Source organism: Elephantulus edwardii, unplaced genomic scaffold, assembly GCF_000299155.1.
Source record: "Elephantulus edwardii isolate Elephantulus edwardi_28Jun2011 unplaced genomic scaffold, EleEdw1.0 scaffold00136, whole genome shotgun sequence".
NCBI lineage: Eukaryota > Metazoa > Chordata > Mammalia > Macroscelidea > Macroscelididae > Elephantulus > Elephantulus edwardii.
Window position 1 is genome coordinate 1,779,652 of NW_006399886.1, and position 8,139 is coordinate 1,787,790.

Below are 8,139 nucleotides of genomic sequence, written 5' to 3' on the forward strand. Positions count from 1 at the left end.
TCACAAAAAAAAAAAATAAATAAAAAAAAATATGTTTTTAGTCTTTCTCCATTGATATTGGCTCTTGGTTTTTCATGTATACTTTTAATTATGTTTAGGTAATTCCCTACTATTTCAATTTTGGTGAGTGTTTTAATCAGGAAGCGGTGTTGGATTTTGTCAAATGCCTTTTTTGCATCAATTACTAGGATCGTTTGGTTCTCATTATTTGTTTTGTTAATTTTTTGTTTTGTTACGTTGTTTTACTTATGCTGAATCATCTTTGCATACCTATTATGAATCCCTCTTAGTCATAATCAATGGTTTTTATATGGATTCATTGGATAGGATTTTGTTAATGATTTTTGTGTCCATGTTCTTGAGCGATATTGTTCTGTAGTTTTCTTTTTTTGTAATATCTTTGCCTGGTTTTGGTATTAGAGTTATACTTTCTTCATAGGATATTTTTAGGAGTGTTTTTCCCCCTATATTTTGATTTAAGCAAAATTTGTAATAAATCATCTCCAAATGTTTAGTTGAATTAATCTGTGACACTATATTGTCTAGGAATCCTTTTTTGGGGGGAAAGGAGAGTTTTTATGACCTTTTCAATTACTTATTTTGTGATGAGTTTGTTCAAGTGTTCTACATTTTACTGTGTCAATCTGGGTAAGGCATGAGTTTCAAGAAATTTGTCTATTTCCTCTAAGTTTTCAAATTTGTCAGAGTATTACTTTTCATTATATTCTGATACTATAGAATTAATTTCTTCTGGTTCTGTTATGATGTCACCTCTATCATCCTTTAATCAAGTTACCTGTGTTTTCTCCTTTTTTTTCTTTTGTTAATTTTGTCAATGGTTTGTCAGTTTTATCGATCCTATCAAAAAATCAGCTCTTGATCTGTGTGGTACTGAAACAATGACAGGCCCATAAACCCAACAGAATAGAATTGAGAACCCCAAAATGGACCCATCTATCTATGGTCAACTGATATACAACAAAGAAATCAAATCTGTTTAATGGGGCAATAATAACCTCTTTAACAAATGGTGCTGGCAAAACTGGACTGCTATGTGTAGAAAGGTGAAACAGGATCCACATCTTATACCATACAAAAAAATCTACTCAAGGTGGATAAGAGACCTCAGAACAAATCCTAAAACCATAAAGCTCATAAGAGACAAATTGGGGCCAAGGCCTAGTCTATAAAAGGACTGCCAAATAAAGCCGGCAATACACAATCTGAAGAGATGAATGGGAGCTTCTAAAGATTAAATCTCTCTGTTCATCAAAAAAATTTTTCAACAGGTTAAAAATAAAACCTACTGACTTGGAACAAACATTTAGCAATATCATCTCAGACAAGGACCTTATAACGAATCCTATAGGGTCTCCAGAAGGAAAAGACTGATAATACAATTACAATATCGGCAAAACACATTGAAAGCCTTTTCACATATGAGGACATTTAGTTGGCAACAGACACATGAAGAAATGCTCCAAATCACTGGCAATAAGAGAGATGCAAATCAAAACCACAACGAGATACCATTTTACCCCAGTGGCAGTGGCAAAGTTTAGCATGGCAGCAAGTAGTGGAAAGGATGTGATGAGATAGAAACTCTTATACATTGTTGGTGGGATTATAAAATGGTACAACAAATCTGGAAGGCAGTTTGGTGTTTTACAAAACCTGGACATAGAAATTCCTTATAACACAGTTATTTCACTGCCTGGAATATACCCTGAGAAAATGAGAACTGAGATACAAATGGAGACTTGTATACCAATGTCCATAGCAGCATTATTCACCATTGTAAGAACATGGAAACAGTCCAAATGCCTAATCTGAATTGAATGGATTGAGAAATTATGGTAACATTTTGCACAATGGAATATTATGTGGCACACAGGAACAATGATTTTGTAAATTACTGCTTAACATGGGAGGGACTGAAGAGAATTATGCTAAGTGAACTAACTCAGTCCCACGAGGACAAATACTGTATAAAACCTATATAAAATGAGTATCAGGGTCTACATTGTTGTACATAGGGTTTTCAGAGGCCTGCTATTTCAGAAGTGGATGACCAATCCTTCTTCCTAGTCTGTCTTAATCTGAATGTTTAGGAGTATCTAACAGACAGCAATTTGTGGAGTAGTGAAATATAAATCCCTCATTGTGGAGTTAACCATTAGTTACAGTGTAGTCCCTGCCCTTAGCCCTGTGCCTTGAACCACTTATTTCCCAGCTCCACCCTCCACCAGGATACCCCTTCACTTCTACCGAATACCTTCAGAATTAATCTCCCCTTTTCCGACCCATGACCTGACAGCTTGTATCTGAAGCTTTCTTGGCTCCTGTGATTCCAAACACGTCAACTGCTGACAATTTTTTTTTCTTCTGTGTCCAGTGTCTCTTAAGTTTAGTTTTACTGTCAGTATGCAGATGACACAACCCTGCTCGCTGAAACTGAGGAGGACCTCATGCACTTACTGCAAAGGTTCAAGGCCTGCAGCCTTCAGTATGGACTGAGGCTCAGTGTCAAGAAGACAAAGATTCTCATCACTGGACCAATTGGTAGCATCAGGATGGAAGGTGAAGAGATTGGGATTGTTCACAGCTTCAGTTTTCTTGGCTCCACGGTCAACATTCTTGGCACCAGTAGCCAGGAAATCAAAAAACGTATTGCAATGGGAAAGTCTGCTGCTAGGGACCTCTCTAAAGTACTCAAGAGCAACGGTGTCTCTCTGGAGACTAAGGTGCGCCTGATACACGTCATGGTTTTTGCAATCACTTGTTATGCATCAGAGAGTTGGACAATGACTAGGGAGGATAGAAGGAGAATTGACACCTTTGAGCTGTGGGTCTAGAGAAGAGTATTGAATGTACCATGGACTGCCAAGAAGACAAACAGATTCATCCTAGAGAGGGTTAAACCAGGCTGCTCCTTGGAGGCAAGGATTCTGAGGCTCTATTTAACATACTTTGGACATGTTCTAAGGAGAGACAGGTCCTTGGAGAGGGACATCATCATGCTTGGTAGGGTAGAGGGACAGCGCAGGAGGGGAAGACCCTCTATGAGGTGCATTGATTCAGTGACTGGGGTAATCGGGATGGGTGTGTCAGAGGCAATGCAATTGGCACAGGATAGAGCAGGGTTTAGGGCTGTTGTACATAGCGTCGCTATGAGTCGCAAATGACTAGACGACACGTAACAGCAACAACAACATGAGGGTCTAAGTGTGTGGGGGGGCTGGGGGGGAAGTGGAAACAGATGGGTTACGAAGAGTGGGGGATTAATCATGGGGTTATACAATTTGATGGCTGGAGGGGTGAGGAAAATAGGAAGTATCTGGTATGCTAAAAAATGTATTTGAATTTTGTAAATAAACTAGTATTTTAAAAAAAGAATGATAAAGTAAGTATGTTGAATTTCCTCAAAACTAAACAAACAAACAAAATTAATTATACCAGGAAGAATCTACCTTCTCAGGAATGCAGGGGAATCAAACCACGACCAATCCTTCAAGTATCTAGATGGGGCTAAGCTATAACCAGCCTCACAAGTTTGGGAACCAATAAAATAGTGATCATCTGGAGGTCATGCTTCTTGTCTGCTGGCACTATGCTAAGGCATTTCGCTCTACCCTATCTTTCATGATTTTTTAAAATTTTACTATTTTTTGTGTACTTACCTTCATTTAAGATCTGACCGGCACAGGAGGAGATTGTTCCTCCTTCTCGAGCAGAGCATCTGGTGGATTTGAACTGTACCCCTTTGGGATTGCAGTGCAGAATCTTGCCACTAGGCCTCCAGAGCCCCTCTCTATCCCTATCTTTCAAGGAGTACTTTGCTCCTTTTCTTTATCTTTTCACTTTAACTCTTTTTCACAGTCTACATTTAACCACCTATGCCTGTGTTTTATTGCCTGAACAGACTTTTTTTCCCCACTTGTTTTGCTTAAAAAAAAAAAAACAACAACTTTTTAAAAAATAAAACCTCCCAAATAACAAAAGTTCCCAGGAATTGATGAGATACTACTAGTTATGTATCAACTAACAGTTTCAGTTCTGGATGTGCTAACCAGTCTATACCAGGAAATTTTGAGAACTACTGCTTGGGAGATTGACTGGAAGAGCTCCAGATTTATTCCCATTCTCATTAGTTATAACTCAACAGAACGTGGAAATTATTGAACAATATCATTAATATCACATGTAACAAAAATGTTACTGAAAATGATAAAAAAATGACTAGAACAATGAATTGATAGAAAACTTCCAGAAGTTCAAGCTGAGTTTAGAAGAGACCATTGCACCAGGGATATCTGCATATGTCAGATGGATCCTGGCTGAAAGCACAGACTAGCAGAAGAATGACTATTTGTGTTTTAATAATTATACAAAGACATTTGACTGTGTGGATCAAAATAAACTATGGTTAACCTTAAGAGTGGGAATCCCAGAACACTATGTTATGATCATAAGAAACCTGTTTTTATCCCAAAAAGCTGTTGTTTGACCAAAGCAAGGGAATACAGCAAGGTTAAAAATCAGGAAAGTGTGTGCCAGAGTTGCATCCTTTCTTCATATCTACTCATTCTGCATGCTGAGCAAATCATTAGAGAAGGTGGACTCTACGAAGAGTATTGTGTGATGAGAGTCAGAGGAAGACTCTTCAACAATCTGTGTTATGTAGATGACACAACACTGCTTGCTGAACATGAGTAGGCCCTCAAGTGCTTGCTGCAGAAGATCAAAGACTATAACCTTCAATATGGATTGCACCTCAACATAAAGAAGACAAAAATCTTTACCATTGGATCTATAAGCAATATCATGATATATAGAAGAAAGATTTAAATTGTGAATGATTTCATCTTATTTCAATCATCAAGCAGCACCGGCAGTCAGAATATAGGAGATTCATTGCATTGGGCAAGTACACTGTTAGGGACCTTTCCAAAATACTGAGCAGTAATGATATCAGTTTGAAGACTATCATAGCCTGATTCAGGCTATGATCTTTGTCATCATTTGCTATGAATCTGACAGTGAATAAGAATGACAGAATAAATGTCTTTGGGTTGTGGTATTGAAGATGAGTGTTCAATATTGCATGAACTGCCAAATAAAAAATAGACAAGTTATTGGGAAATGTGCAGCCAGTGTGCTGCAAATTTCCTTAGAGGAAAGGATGGTAAAGTTATGTCTTACATATTTTGGGTATTTTGCTAGGATGGACTCCTTGGAAAAGACATAATTTTTGGAAACATGGAGGGTTAACAAAAGATATACAGTCTTTCAATTAAATGAATTGACGTAACTGTAGCAATGGGCTCAGTGTGTTGTCGTTATGTGTCATCGAATCACCTGTACTGTAACTCATGGTAACCCCTATACACAACATCTCTGAAGACTGCTCTGTCCTGAGTCAGTCTCACTGATTCTGACACACCTACCCCCATGGCCCTAGTTACTGTATCAATTCTTATGCAGGGTCTTCCTCTAGTGTGCTGTCCCTCCACCCTTCTGAGCGTGATGCTCTTCTCCAAGGATTAGTTCCTCCTGACCACATGCCCAAAGTGTGTGAGACGATGCTTCAAAATCCTAGTCTCCAAGAAGAAACTTGGTTTCACCATCTCTAAGACAGATCTATTTGTTTCCTTTGAGATCCTTGGTATGTTCAAGACTATTCTTCAGCACCACAACTTGAAGGCATCAATTTTTCCTTCTATCATACCTTGTCGTTTTCCAACTCTCTGATGCATAGCAAGTAATTGCAAAGACTATGGCCTGGATTAAGCACAGCTTAGTTTCTAACCGATATTGTTGCTTTTCAGTTCTTAGAAGAGACCCCCTGATAGCAGATCTTCCCAGTGCTATTCATCTTGTGATTTCCTGACTGTTGGTGTCAAGAATGTTGGTTGTGGTGCCAAGTAAACTGTAATTGTTAACAACCTCAACCTCTTCTCGTTCTATCATTGTGCTGCCAAATAGTCAAATGGTAAGAATCTTTGTCTTCTTTATGTTGAGATTCAATTCATATTTAAGATTACAGTCCTTGACCTTCTGTAGCCAGCACTTTAGATCTCTCCAGTTCCAGCAAGCAAGGTTGAATCATCTGCATAATGTAGGTTGTTGATGAGTCTTCCAATCTTGATGCCACATTCCTCCTCATAAAGCCTAGATTCCCAAATGATTTGTTCTACATGGAGACAGGACACATCCATGACACACTCCTCTACTAATTTTGAGCCATGCAGTGACTATGCAAAAACATTTAACTGTGTGGATCGCAACTAATTGCAGCTAATTCTGAATATAATGGGAATCCCAGAATACCTGATTGTGCTCATGTGAAACCTGTACTTGAACCAGAATCAGAAAAGAGCAAGGAAACATTGCATGGTTCAAGTGTGTTAGAGATGATGAAAATGACAGAATTCATAGTATTTCAAGTCTTACTCAAATCAAAGATTCCTAACTGGAACAACAACAACAGCACAAAGAAAGACCAATTTCCTCCCTTGTTGTGTACCGTTAATTCAAAACTGATGAATAGCTGACCCTAAGACGTGTTTTCAGAAGCAGTTAACCACATGGGAAGAGATTGCCTGTCCTTTAACTGGTGGCCTCAAACAATGTGCTTTCAGGATTGGGTGTAGCTTGCTGGCATGATGCCATCAGAGCATTGAAATTTCTTGCTTTACTTTTATTTTAATGCTTAGCAAATTGACATATTTATATGAAGATTATAGTTAGAATATTTCAATCAGTAAGTTAAAATTAATTGGCACTCAAATATAGTCCCATTTCCGAGAAAAACAACCAACAGAATGTGGAAACTATAGAACATTATCATTAATATCATATTCAAGCAAAATACTGCTAAAGAACATTAAAAATTGGCTAGAACAGTACAGTTAGAGAATTTCCCTAAGTTCAAGCAGGATTTAGAAGAGGCTATGACACTTAGTATATCATTGTTAATGTCAGATGAATCCTGCCTGAAAGTAAAGCAAACCAGAAGAATATTTATGTTTTATTGACTACATAAAGGCATTTGGCTATGTGGACAATAACAAGTTATGGCTAACATTGAGAAGAATGGGATTACCAGAGCACCTAATTGTGCTCATGCAAAACTTACATTAGACCAAGAAGCTGTTGTGACAACAGAGCAAGGCAACGCTGTTGTTCTTTTGTTATGTACTATCAAATCACCTGTGACTCTATGGAAACAGCTCTAAAGATTGCCTAGTCTTGAGCCAATTTCACTGACCTTGACACACCGCTATTGCCCCAGTTATTGTATCAATCCACCCCATCTTCCTCTCCTGTGCTGACCCTCCACCTCCCAGACATGATGTCCTTCTTTAAGGACCAGTCTCTCATGGCCACATGACCAACACATGTAAGATAGAGCTTCAGAATTCTAACCTCCAAGGCGAAACTTGGTTTCACTCTCTCTAAGACAGACCTATTTGTTTGCTGTCCATGATATATTCCATACTCTTCTCCAGCTCTATAATTCATAAGCATCAGTTCTTCTGCCATCTTTAATCATTGTCCAGCTCCCTGATGCATAGCAAGTAATTACAAAGACCATGGCCTATATAAGATGTTCCTTAGTCTCTAGAATGATGTAGTTGCTTCCAAGCACTCTTGAGAGGTCCATGCAGCAGATTTTTCCAATGCAATTTGTCTCTTGTTTGTACTTTAATGCTAGTTTATTTACATAATTTGAATACATTGATTTTGAGAAGATACTTCCAGTTTTCGTAACCACCCCCATCAAACATGATTAATCCTCCCTCACCCTGCATATTTGCATCCCTCCGCTTTCACCTTTCTCCACCACCTCTGTATCTTTATACTCATTCTGCAATTAAAAAAAAGACCAAGGGATGCTTGATCAAAAAATAATACAAATGTCCTCCCCCCACTAAAAAAAATAGTTTTACACAATATTTGTCCTTGTGAGACTGAGTTGTTCACTCAGCATAATGCTTTCCAGTCCCTCCCAAGTTAGATAATAATTTACAAAATCATTGCTCCTATGTGCTGCATAGTATTCCATTGTGTGAATGTACCATAATTTTTTAATCCATTCATTTGTGGTTGGATATTTGGGCTGTTTCCATGTTCTTG